Source organism: Lygodium microphyllum, chromosome 5 (genome assembly GCF_053477565.2).
Source record: "Lygodium microphyllum isolate KBCC chromosome 5, Lygodium_microphyllum_v1.1.10, whole genome shotgun sequence".
NCBI lineage: Eukaryota > Viridiplantae > Streptophyta > Polypodiopsida > Schizaeales > Lygodiaceae > Lygodium > Lygodium microphyllum.
Window position 1 is genome coordinate 107,549,928 of NC_141139.1, and position 14,575 is coordinate 107,564,502.

The following is a 14,575-nucleotide window of genomic DNA, read 5'->3' on the forward strand; positions in this document are numbered from 1 at the left end:
TTGCGCCTATGTATGCGTGGAGGAATGTCCCCTATTATTTCTTTGCACACGGTCTAGCTCTCTTCTTTTCTTCTATTATCACATGAACTACCATGGAAGAGGACGCCATGCTTTGCATTCCGTGACTCCCCTCTCTTGGCTTCTCCTTCCACACTACATTATCGTCTGCCCCTCGAGCCTTCTTCTTTGCCCTTTTTTCCCCCCAAAAAGGCCCTTTCAAAAATAGTCCTTCTTGCTTTTTCTTTCTCACGCCCCCTTTGTCCTCTTCCCCAGCACTATATATTCCACTCAGAAAAGCAGCCTCCTTTTGTTTTTAAACGAGAAAAGTGGCCTTCTCCCATTCGAGCATTCCATTGAAGAGGGCTTGAGCATCAACCATACATGAATAGTCACCATACGTGCAGATAAGTGCCATTCCAAACTCAGGAAGTAGATCATAACCTCTAGATAGACAGAAAACAAAGCATTCCATAACACAATAGTGTGCTCAGACAACCCATCAAACACATTCTCTGCTTCTACAATGCTCCCACATTTGCTATACATAGACACCAGGGTACTATGAACATAAATGTCTGATGTGAATCCTTTCTGAAGGGCATCAACATGTAACGCTTGTCCAATGTAAAGCCTTCTCTCCTTAGCCCTGCTCAACATAGGCTGAAAGCATCCCTTCATGCCCACCACTATGCCTCCAAACTTCTCTCCACTATACTCATACGTAGAAAATAAATGTAAACACAACAACTAAGTATCTACAAAGTAACAAATGTCACACACACAACTTTTGGGTGGATTTCACACCTCGAATGCGCAGCAATACGACATCCACCCCCTCTAATCCTGCGCATCCTCCAGATGGGCCAACTACCCATGATCGTTATCATCAAGTTCCACAAACAGATCAATCTCTTCATTGAGCATTTTTGGTATATCAACAAGATTATCTGTCATATTATATGTCTCTTCCATTGGAGTTTCTTCTCGTTGCTCTACTCTTGCAAATTCTTCCAATGCATAATCTTCATCATCTCTTTTCTTGAAAAACTTGATTCTTTTTCTTGCAATAGGCTCTCTAAGCACTGTCCCATCCAATTCTGTCAGCTCATATGTTACATTGTCAAAGACATGTCCCAAACCATCTTTTCACCATCTTCCGAAGTTTCTGCAATAACTTCTTCAATTTCCGCATGGCTCTAGTGTGGCTCTCATCCCAAAAAAAATTTATGTCTCTTTCGAAGCAACTGATATAAACAATCTGCTATGTGTGCAAAATGGGGTATCCAAATCATATAAAACACACAAGCTCCAATGAATCTCCGAACCTCTGAAGTGATAGAACAATACTCCGTAATCTTGCCTATAGCATCCACCTTATCAGGTGAGGGTTTCCTGCCATAATACCCACACATATGTCCAACAATAACAACCTCATTCACTCCAAAAACAGATTTTTTCTCCTGATAGTGTCAAGTTCACTTCTTCTAACCTGGTCAAAATCTTCTCACAAGCTAAAATATGATCAACCACAAAGTATCTGCATCCTTGCTCATTTAGATTCTCATTCTTCTCTTCTTCTGCACACCCCTTAATGGGCACATCATCCAAGAAAGGCATGATAAGCTGAGGCATGTAATCACGAAGGACCTTATGCATGGCATTCATCATATGTGCAATAGAATTAGTGGCACCTTGAGGCAAGGTACACATCCTGACAAGCCCAGTAGGAGTTCTCATAGTGGTTATGTCCCTGCTTTCCAAAGCCAGCTGAAACTAATCATATCCCGAATACAAATCACCTAAAGAATAGATGGCACGTCCAGCAAATGCTTCTGCAAACTCATCCACAACTGGACCTATACCAACATTCCTGATAGTAACTCTGTTTACTGGCTGCATGTCCTGTATAAATCGGAGAGTACCATTCTTCTTTGGAACCATAAACCACCTATTTGAGTATGGTGCAGATGAAGGCTCTAGGATTCCCATCCTGATTTTCTCATTCAACAAATCAATCAGCTTTGGCAGGTGTGCCTTAGGTACTGGAATAGGTCGGAGGTTCCATGGAATATGAGGAATAGTAAAGATCACCATAGGAGCAACAATATCTGGATTCACACATCCAATCTCATGCGGAAAAAAAGCAAACCCCCTTCCATGTCGCTCAAGCATCTCCTGAAAACATTGCTTCTCTGTGGGTAGCAAGAATTCACCATTTCTAAATTTTCAATTCAGCAAGAGTCTCTGCTGAAAATTTATGGCCTATATGCTCTGGATTTCTCAAAATTGGCTGTTTGGCAGCCCTCTCTATTTGCTGATCACTGTCAGGTGGAAGCGCTACAGCTACTGGCTTCACCTTCTTATCCACAGTTTTGTATTTTGTGTCAACCCTGGCTTCATTATGATCCTCTGCATTACTCAAATCTTGCTGTAAATTAGCAATTCTGCACTCCAATGGCTAAATATCCTTAGCCCTCTGCTCTATGGACTGCATAGGAATAGTCCTAAACTCTAGATGCTGAAATATTTCAGCAGTAAACTCTGTTGGCTGAAAGTTTTCAGCCCTCTGTGTCTCTATAAGTTGATCATAATCAGTTGAAAACTCTGTTTGCTGAATTTCTTCAACACTCAATACTTTTTGCTGAATCACCTTAGCCTCTGACTCTATCTGTGACACAAAATTTGCAATTTCATGAAACATGTCCAGGGATTGCACTAATACATTACAGTGACAACTCTGCATATCAGCTTTCAGCATATCTTCCATCTCTGTCATCGTATCTGCACAAATCATACTGTCATACATCCCATCTATGTGCTCATCATCCTCTAAAATTCTTGCATTTTTCAAATTTTTCTCCTTCCTGCATATGTACTGCCTGGCAGCTCTAGGCAACTTAGAAGTCTTCTGATAACTCATCGAACTGTTTGCTGAAATCCCAACAAAACCGGAGGAGAAAACACTACTGCCAGGAGGCGAGAACTCCAATCTCCTCTGCTCTATACCACCGTCGTCTCACGAAACGGCGGTACCTAATGAAAACCCAAATCCCTCATAGTGGGCAAAGGTGCATATCTAAGAGTATCTCTGTTTCTAACATGGTTCACACACAAGTCATAATCTGAACTGCTCTCATGCTATCTTTACTGCGAATCCGTGCATAAGCAGATCCATCATCCATTACCTTTGTTTCCATACACATCTCTGTGATGAATGGCTGTCCAAGAATTATAGGATAAGAGCATGAATCCTGCACAAAGAAATGGAAATCCTCCTCTACATCTCCAATAGAAACCCTGACACTGGGACAGGTAGAATACAAATCACCTACAGTGTTGTTGGCGGCTCTCATATGCCATCCATGCTCTACATCCATAGGCCATCTGTTACTCTCATAAACTCCACGAACTATGAGATTAATCTCTGAACCATGATCCACCAAAGCAACATAGGGCACCTGTTTCTCTCCAATTTTTACCATCGTCTCTGTAGTTGCCCTAGCCCAATGACTCCGCGAAAAGTGACTGCGGGGTATCAAGACAGGCTCATCAGTTTCAGCATAATGCATAGGTTGAACCCTCTTCTCTATCTGTGGAAAAACAGAAGCATTCTCAACCATAACCTCGTCCTCATCCTCATCCAACTCCCCAATCAAAACTCCCTGTGTATCAGTAGTAGGCAATGCATGTCTTTTCTTCTTCACGACCTCTTGAAACTAATCTTGAAACTCTCTTTTCGAGATGCCCAAAACCTCAGAAATAGTAAAAGTCACCTCACTGCCAAGTATCTTATCATTAAAGATTTTCTTCATGTCCGTTGATGTCTCAATATCGGACATCAATCTAAACCCTGGATGCTTTCTCTCTCTAGGCTCTTGCCTCTTTTCTCTCTTTTGAGCATCTTCCATCTGTCGTTCTGGCCCTGGTCTCAAAGACGGTCCTGCAGTAGGTGGAGTAACAAACTCATCCCCTCTAGTATTTTTAGCTGCACTTGGATTTTCTTCATCCCTTTTATGCTTCTCCTCAACAAGTACATCTGCTCCCTGAGACTTAGCCAAGTAGGCATAAATAGAGTACCTATCAACACGCGAATCCCAACCTGTCTCTGATCTGATGCTAGAGCCTGCACTAGTCAAAACAATTTGCTGAATTTTTCCCTTGTTTGCCATCTCCATAGCATAAGTCCATAGTGCTGACTAATTCTCTGATCCCTTCTCAATCTGGACTCCATATGCAGAAGCATCTCCTCTAGGTGTCACATAAGAAGTACGCGCAGCCATGTCATCCACTAACTTCTTCATTCCGCCTTTCCCAAAGTTGGTATTAAGTGGAGCTCCTGTTTCAGTCAACCAAATCTTACCATCTTGTCCCCAAAATACCAAATTCTTCCTCCTTGTATCCTGAAAAGATTCACAATCCCTGCAATGCTGATGGTCCGTACTATCACACCAAATACATCTTCGATCTCTCCTAGGTGCACTAAGAGCACTCCTAGGTGCAGTAGGAGCACTAGAAGAAATAGTAGGCGCAGTCGAAGCAATTTGCTCTTTCAATTTTCCCACCAACTCCGCTTTAACTGACTCCAGTGTCAAATCCGTTATGCCTTTGATTATGTCATCAAGAGAGGTAGGCATCGATGGAGCGGATGGTTTTGGAGCAGAAGGTGCTGGCATCGGTCGTGGAACAAGAGGAATAGAAGGACTGGAAACAGTAGGCACTGGCATAGGCCAAGAAAATGGCTGAGGAGGAGAAGAAATAACAGGGATAGAAGCAGGCATAGGAGCAGAAGACGGCGTCGGTGTCATAGAACCATTCTATAAGCGGGTCTTCCATATCCTCCTCTTGGTCAAAGTCGAGACTGCATCCTGGGCATCTTCCCAATCCGTTTTAAGTCCCATAGGCTTGGTGCGATCCTCAAGAAGCTCTCCCAATTCTTCCTGAAGAGCAGGATCTGCAGCTTGCAAGAAAAGCTCAACTTTCTCAACATCCAATGCTCTTTGTTTAATGGCATCAAGCTGACTATACCTCTCTTCAAATTCTCGAATCAACTCTGAAGCAGCTAGACCTTTGTTTGGCATGTAGACCCACTCTCGGAATGATCGCCGTGTAGCCATCCCAAAGTCCTCAAGGAAATACTCTTCTTTCAGGGCCTTCTTAAAATCTTGCCAATGTGAATTTTGAATAAAAAGATCAGTCACTTTTGCCCTCAAGGCAGGTGTGACAAGACGAAGGAAATACTTACTCATAAGTCCGGCTAGAACTCCAAAAAACCCCATCTTGATCTCATATGCCTTCAAATATGCTGAAACATTACGGCCATCAAATAGCTTCTTCTCATTCTCAACTGCTTCAATCACCTTAGTCGCGCTGATTGCATTCTCCTGCTCTGAATATAGTTGCCTTTGCTAAGACAACTGTTGTTGATGCAATTGCTGCTGCTGCTGCATATACAATTGTGTCTGCTGATTTTGAAGCTGCATATACATGGACATATTCTGCAAAATCTTCTTTAGATCATCTGTTGAAGTACTTGATGCAGCAGTCATTGATGTAGCTAAAGTAGAGGACACAGCTAGAATTGTAGAAGAGGCTGAAATGGATGCTGAAGTATCTCCCATCCTGAAATATCTACGACGCTTTCACGTCGGGTTCACCAAAGATGTCGAAGGGTTTCGAAAGCAAAGTCGTGACCACAGAGGTTCTTAAGAAATTCCAAGATAGAAGATTAAACAAGTGAGATCAGGCTATGCCATAGTAAACTCCAGACTCTTCATATTGAATGCAAAGATTGTTGATTTAACATGCATATGTTCAATAAACTTGCTGTTCACAGCCTGAAGAGCTATTGAATCCAGACACCAGTGGTTCCAGTAATTAAAGGCCAGTTTCTGAGCAACAGTTATTTGACTCTGCGCAAGTATGACATACACCATGATACTACTTTATTGCTGGATTCCATGACTCTGCTGAAGATGTGGATTTTATTACCATGGACAACCAGTGATATAAAGGCTTCTTTAATCCCAAGTGTTTTTCTTGCCTTGTAGAACTCTTCAGATGTAAGAACTTCTCTCCACTGTCTAGATACCATTCAGAAACAAGGATCGTACTTAATAAATGAAACCTGCATGAGACATAGCTATGCTAAATCGTTTGGAAGGCCTGGAATCAAAACTCCAGATTGAGTTGTTTCTTATGTGCACAAAGACTCTGATGAAAAAAATCAATTCCACTAACAATTGGAAGGATCATACGGGTATGGTTGATCCCAATTTGTAGCTCTTGTAGACGAGTTCCACTCTAGATTAAGAGGGGTAATTGGAAATTCCTCACATGGAACATAATCAGTTGAGGGAAATCTAGACCAGGCATCCTGGGAAAGAAAGCCAGGAATGGACTCTGAAAGAGAAGGGCTATAGGGAGATATTGAGCCATCTCCAAATGAAGCACGAGATCCTGTCATATAAGACTTCTCAGAATCAAAGGATTGTCCCACTAAGTTTGATGGAAACCTTTCCAGAACTGGGGTACATGGAGAGACATCAGATGAGATGGCAGGATTTTCTCACAAATTTCAGAAAAGGATGTTACTGTTCTTATAACTTCACTGAAACCAGAACTTGCAGGTGTAATAACCGTAATTTCTCCTTGTTCTGAGCCGAAGCTTAAATTAGCTTGGCAAAGTTAAACCCTTCATTTTCATCATCTGACGCATCTGAATTGAGGTCTGCCAGACCTGCAGGAACCTCCAAATTGATGCGGCGTAGCCTCCTCTCTTGCTCTGGACATAGCTTACAAGGACTTCCTTTTGCCAGATCGACTAAGAAAGGTATGCACCAAGGCTGATCTTCCTGAGGCTGCTTCGTCATTCCTAACTGTGATGCCCAACTCCGATGGCGATAAGCTCCAATCCCTTCAGTTCAGGATTACAATTAATCATTTTCTCGACTTCTTCTGGATCAGGTGTGGAGCCTGGGTAGCTCATGGGCAGCGACACAGCCTCACTCTTGCTGAGAGCACTTTCATTATGTTTCCACCATTTCCACCATTTCCCGTTGGCATAGACCCTCCACTCTTTGGTACGCACACTCGACCCCGCATTACTAGCACCGCTTGGAGCACTGGCTGGTCTTGGCTCCTACACGGAGCCAGGCTTTGACGATGGAGGGGGAGCAGGAGGCTGCTCGGGAATGGCAGGATTGAAGGCACAATGGATGGCCAGCTTTCTGCCAGAAACTCTCACATAACTAGGAGATTGTAGCCTTCTTTCATCGGATGATACGGCAAGAGCTGGCGGGAAGAGAATAGAGCTGCCATGGAGCATTCTTTAATAGGCTTTGCAAAAGCAACCCAGTGTCATTCTCCTTCAGCCTAGCTCCACCCTCGAATTGTCTCTCTGGCCAGATATGCTTCTTAGGGAGAGGCAACGCTCGTTTCGGCTTCTCCCCTTGCGCCTGCGTATGCGTGGAGGAATGTCCCCTGTTATTTCTTCGCACACAGTCTAGCTCTCTTCTTTTCTTCTATTATCACATGAACTACCATGGAAGAGGATACCATGCTTTGCATTCCGTGACTCCTCTCTCTTGGCTTCTCCTTCCACACTACATCATCGTCTGCCCCTCGATCCTTCTTCTTTGCCCTTCTTTCCCCCCAAAAAGGCCCTTTCAAAAATAGTCCTTCTTGCTTTTTATTTCTCACGCCCCCTTTGTTCTCTTCCCCAGCACTATATATTCCACTCAGAAAAGCAGCCTCCTTTTGTTTTTAAACGAGAAAAGTGGCCTTCTCCCATTCGAGCATTCCATTGAAGAGGGCTTGAGCATCAACCATACATGAATAGTCACCATACGTGCATATAAGTGCCATTCCAAACTCAGGAAGTAGATCATAACCTCTAGATAGACAGAAAACAAAGCATTCCATAACACAACAGTGTGCTCAGACAACCCATCAAACACATTCTCTGCTTCTACAATGCTCCCACATTTGCTATACATAGACACCAGGGTACTGTGAACATAAATGTCTGATGTGAATCCTTTCTGAAGGGCATCAACATGTAACGCTTGTCCAATGTAAAGCCTTCTCTCCTTAGCCCTGCTCAACATAGGCTGAAAGCATCCCTTCATGCCCACCACTATGCCTCCAAACTTCTCTCCACTATACTCATACGCATAAAATAAATGTAAACACAAAAACTAAGTATCTACAAAGTAACAAATGTCACACACACAACTTTTGGGTGGATTTCACACCTCGAATGCACAGTAATACGACAGTGCACTCATGATAAATTGAGGTTAGGATTGATTTCTAACCAATTTATTTATGTAGCTGAAGATTGCTAGGTATTCAATTTTGTCGGTTTAATTGTATTATTTTTCCTAACAATTGTGAATGCTTCAGTTGATGTATAGAGCAAGCAGCGGTGGCAGTGGAAAGCATTGGAGGATAGCATGTATTCAAGTTATTGTCAATATTTTGATGTGCACGTATCTTAGATATGGCATCTATATTTTGTCGAGCTTATTTATCAAAGTGCTTAATATTTATTTATTATTTTTGTATGCGCATGGGTGCACGATTTAAATACTTGTATTGGACATTGTATTTGGGTACCGCCTGACTTCTTGGGTGCCCATTAGCTTTAATTCTTTATTGGCACAAAAGCAAACTCAAAAGCTCAAGCGTGCTATTTTGTAGGTTGGGCTATTATTTGAGCTTGAAGATGAATAATATATGAAATGCATGCTTTGTAGAGTGCTCACACAAGGCATGGGGAGAGATTGCACCCAATTGGTCTCTTGTTCATGTCGTGCAATCTTTCTTCATTGATTTGTGTGCAAAAAGTAGAGTTCTTTTGTTCTTGGGGACCTTCTGACGCTCGCTACGCGCGCATACGATGACCGATCTATGCACCATGTACATATGCAGATACATTCCTGTCATTGAATAACTTCACCTCACGCTCAACTGCTTGCAAAGCATTCATTACAACACTTTCTATTTGAGTTGAAGCTTGCATCACCTGTTATTGTTGTTGTACCTGCATAATCATATTCATATTTTGCACCAACTGTTGCAAAACATCACTGGAGATTGTATTTCAAGGTTCTCCCATCTTATCTTTCCTTCTTCTGTGATGACCTTTCACGTCGAGTTCACCAATGTCGGAGGGGTTTTTGTCGAAAGGTCGAATCCACCCGGGATCAAAAGTAGAAGGAAGTAGAGATAGGCGATGGAAGAGAAGATAGAGAATACCCAAGTTGTAAACACGAAAAAAATAAATCACAATGAATTGAAACAATATGTATTGAAAGAACCTAGAATCTTTGCTCTACTCAGAAGCAATCTCCAGGCATTAGTTCTCCTGGAGCTCCTTCGTAGACCAAAAACGTGGATCAGAAAAATCAGCTCTTTCTCTGCTGCCCGGAACCCAAATCTGATGGCTCCGTTGGCTTCGAAATGGGGTAAAACTTCAGGACACCTGATCACGGATCTCCCAGATCACTCCTTCTTTTTCTTTCAGTTCAATCTGTAGTTTTTAGCTTGTTTACAGTGATCACGACGCGCGTGATTTCGTCAATCTATCCTTCTTGTGAAAATTCCCTAACTGGCTGAAAAAGCAACTAGCTTTTTGCATGCCATCCTAATCTAGAAGCTTTTTCTAACTTTTTCAGATCTTTACAATAAATAATATCAAAAATAGACTAAAATTATCCAAAAATCTAGTATTTCCGGATAATTCATGCAACTCGCACTAGTACTAATGGCTCAAAACACATTGACTCTCTAGATCAATAGAGAAATCGGATGATGATGCATTCCATACATTTTCGCACTATTTCCTCATAACATCATGACAACGGATACCATAGAAATTTTCTTATTGTAGAAGATCATCTTACAACACTAATGCCCCAAAGTCATCCTATCAAATCAAGGGCAACAATTCAAAAGTCAAGTGATGCAAATATTATCAAAAAGTACAAGCATCAAACAAGTCTTCTCCTCCCCCTACCACCCACAAACTAGCGGATTAATACAAAGGTTGAAGAAAACCATTACATGGATGATAGCAATATTCATAGACACATTACACTAAGCTTCAGATAAAGCTATTCAATTATTCACACATTCCTATAGATTGTCTCTTCAACCTTCCACCATAGTTAGCTCTTTTTTGGTAGAGACCCAATTCCCCTTGAGATATGGCAACAATGAATCTATGCCCTCAGTACACAGATGCAATAGAATGGCATACAAAGCTATTAGAGACACAGTGAAGAGAATGGACAAAGACCGGGAACCAAAAAGGGGATGGTTGCCCAAGGAGGAGATCGAGCATGTATAAAAGTTAAAAAGTGAATGAAGAAGCTCATTCTTGATGTGTGGCCAAACTTGCTGTCTTCTTATTTCTTTTTGCGTGCTTCATTCTTGTGTATGAGAGAGGGAGAGAGTGTGTGTGAGAGGTAGAGAGAGAGAGTGTGTGTGTGTGTATTTATGTATGTGAGTGATGGATCGTGGAGAAGAAGCTATTCTTATCCTCTCTTCATCTTCTCCTTTCTTGCGCATATGGCTATGGAGCTGGAAGCTTGTAGATGGAGCTTGCTTGAAAGAGCATCTTGGATCATGGAGCTACTAGTAGATTTGTAGGAGGAGCCAAGTCAATGGGATTCAAAGCTAAGCTCACTACATTTGTGTATGGTGGAGTGCACATGGATATGTGAGAGGTAAACATAGCTCTTGGCTTGAAATGCTTGAAGTAATAAATGGTATGTGGGTCTTGGCAATGTGCTCACAAGAGAGCAATGACACCATGGAAAGCTGCAAGTGATCAAAGTCAAGTCACCATTTGAGATGCTCAGATGGGACCTTATAGTCCCATTTCTAGAAACAAAAGCAAGAAACAAATATATCATTATCTTAACATATTACTTAACTAGGTGGTGTGAGACATAGGTAATACTTGACCGCTCCGCGGATACCATAGCAAATTTCTTATTGTAGAAGATCATCTTACAACGCTGATGGAGGCAGTTCTGACTAGAGCCCAAGCTTTGATACTTTCTTGCAACTACTTCACGCTCATTGGGTCTTGTCCACTAAATAAGAGTGCATGATGAAGCAAATTATCAAGTCTATCTGCACCTTGACAGATATGATACATTCCCTCAAGTTAGCTTTTTCTAGAGATGATCAACTATCAGGGTTAAAATCCCATGATTGACATAAGATATGCCAAGTTTCTCTTGACCTTGATAGCAAGTAACCTCAGTATCTCACTATTTAGTGTCTATTCGATATTTGTAATGGTTCAAATGTTTGTAGTTTGTACTACAAATCGCGAATCGCAATCGCGGGATGCCTTACTCCAGAAATACGCTCGATGATCTATAGGTTGTCAAATTTAGTGTAGTGGATCTCATAGAAAGAGATCAGTACATCCTCTATTGAATTCGCAAGGCAATGGGGAGTAGTGGAGATGTTCTATCTCTTTGAGAAATACCTATCCACAAGCATCCTCATGATAAAAACTCACCTCCTAGTATATCTCACAAATGAAGTCGAAATTGTGGGACCCGTCCATACTATGTGATGGATGTTTTTCTTAGAGTGCTTCATAGAAACCCTAAAGGTCTTTGTGTGACAATGAGCTCATCCAAAAGATAGCATGGCTGAAGGTTGGCTAATGTATGAGGCATAAATGCATATTTCATAATGGCTATCGATAGTGGATACTTGGTACAAGAATCAAAACATGGGTGACGCATATATTAATGGAGGATCACAAGTTAGTGTGATTACTTAGGCTTGTGTAGAGCAGTTTGGACTTCAAATACTTGAGGGATCAAAGTTTCGAATCAGGCTTTCCAATCATACTAAAGTGAGGTGCTTATGCATTATTCAAAATTTAGAGGTCAAGTTTCATATTGAGGAAGAGTAGCCACATGAACCAAGCCTCCCACTATAAACACATAAGCACAAACAAAACTCCATGCTAAGCCGCAACAAGTTTCTCATGTGGCCATTCCCCAAGGAGAGGGGTATGATTGTGTGAATCGGAACTAGGAACTCATGGTATGGGAGTAGTGGGAGAATCAAAGCTGACCATTTGAATTCATCTTTACCTTCCCTTGAACACTAGGCAGAGTATTATCTCCAAGGATAGTGAAGAACTTAATAAAGCTCTTGGCAAGGTGGCTAAGGAAGAGATGGTTAGAGGAGAGAATTAAACATCCCATAAGGTGACAACATGAGCATGCAGATTATTAAAAAGACAAGGTGGTGGAGGTACCCAAGAAAGTGGAGGGATATGAAGCATAACTTAAGTGGCACAAAAACATCTTGGACTCTAACTTAGATACCTATATGGCATTCTCTAGTATACTACCATACAAGAGGAATGATCCTACCTACATCCCCACCCACAAGGAATTGGAGTCAATTTCAACTAGGAGGTTACATGGTAGATATGACTTTCCTAAGATATATAATGTGAATGCCGCATCTCTAGATGAATGCTTAATCTTCACACATAGAGTCCCGCACCCATCCATAGCAAGCTTTCTCAAAGACCTCTCTTTTTTCCTAGATTTTTCCTTCATCACTACTTGTAATTATCTTCACCTCTTGTGAATATTACTAAAACAAAATCCTACTACAGAGGAAGAGTAGTACCACCCCTCTTTCTTTATTTTAATACAAGGATAGATAACTACGTAATGGCCTATCTCATGATGAGAGCCACCCTCTTTTCAACATTTTGTATGAGCTTATTAGAAGATATGAACAATACTAGGTTCACTAGGTGCAACCACCTATTTTTGTCCACCTCACCCCTCAAAGTAAGAATGAACTTAAAGGGCTTTATGCAAAGCAAAGCTTTCCTAAGAAAATCCCTCAAGCCACTTAACATGCTCCCTTGTGATTTTTATTCAAAAAAAAGAGGAAAAAAGAAAAAAAAAGAAAAAGAATAGAAGTGAAAAATAAAATCTCTTCAATTATACTCTATGAGTATCACAACCACTGCACCTAAAGACCATCCTAGCCCCTCCCCTACTTCAAAACTTAGGGCACATCAAGGACATGACATTTTGGTACACCTGACTCCCTAAGTTACATATAGCACCTCCCTTTATACAAATTGGATTCTCCAGAGTGGGACAATCCCTTAGGCTTGGTGCATGCGTATGATGCGTCCCATCTCCAAGTTCCACCATCATTTGCATAGTGCAATACTACACGATAAGATAGAAACCTTTGCTAGAAAAAGGAGTTTCTCCTAGTGGTTGCAAATCTAAGGCTGATTTTATTCTAAGGAGTGGTGCAATAATTGGTCGAACTAATCCAGCTTGCTTGTAGTCCATCACTCCTAGGTGGTCTATTGGTTGCATTCCATTTTGAATTCTCCTCTTTGGATCCTAAAGACATTGGCTTTCCATGGCTTGGAGTATACTCACATCTGTTGAAAACACTTGGCCGTCCATGTCATACTCTATTGTCTTGGCCTCTTCCTCACTTTCCTTATGTAGAGTAGCAATCTTCATACTCGTCATCCGAATCGTTACCTTCAGATTGCTCATCATCTCCTAGGCTTCTATTCTCTATCCTCTTCTCATCCATGATTAGTGACCAATTGTACATTAGGTTCAAGTTGTGCACTTTGGTCCACCACCACTTTAGCTCGTCATCTATGAGATCCTTGAGGGGTTTGAGATTGGTAGCAATTGGGTTCTCTTGTCAGGTATTCAAGGATCCCTTGGAGCTCGAGTTTGTTAGATGGAATGTGGAAAGGGACATGTGTTGATTATCTACTAGAGCTCTTGGCCATCATGCAAAGTGGTACTAATGGCGAGGACTTACCCTTTGGCAGCTGAGATGTTGTGGCTTTATGGGACTCACTGGCTGTCCTTGCAGCCTACTTATAATCCTCATCATAATCTAAGAATAGAAAGACGATGATGGTGGCTAGCACATTTATCTTATCCTTCTTTTCCTTGGGATAAGAGATATAATTCATTAGTGTCCCGTAAGAATTTCTAATACATGACTCTCCTTTCAAGATACTGGAGATGGCATCTAGGTTGATTGGCATGGTCTTCCAAGTATCCATATCAACTCTTATAGTAGCCCATGATCTCTTACCTAAGAAGTTGAGACCATTGTCGCAATCTTCTATCACTCGTGTGTTCTGCATCCAGGGTTGGCCTAGTAGGATGTCATAGTCCACTCCCTTCATGACTGTGAAGCTCACTGAGAATTGGACTCATGCTATCTTCAAGGGCCAATCTTTCAGTACCCCAAATGGCCTAACTTTCATTCCGTTGGCCAATGTGACATTAAACCTTGTGGTCTCCATAGTTGGATTACCCTAAGCCTACCAAACTACATGGCTAAGTACACTAACTCCTGCTCTTATGTCTACAATCCCTTTCTTGTGGCATCCCCTAATGCTACGATAGATAGGATTGTATACATTTTTGTGCCTTCCCAAAAATAATTCATATGTAAGGACTTAAGCATTAAGTTTAGGGTCAAGCTAGGTATCTGCATGGCTACATCATGGCCGGGCAAG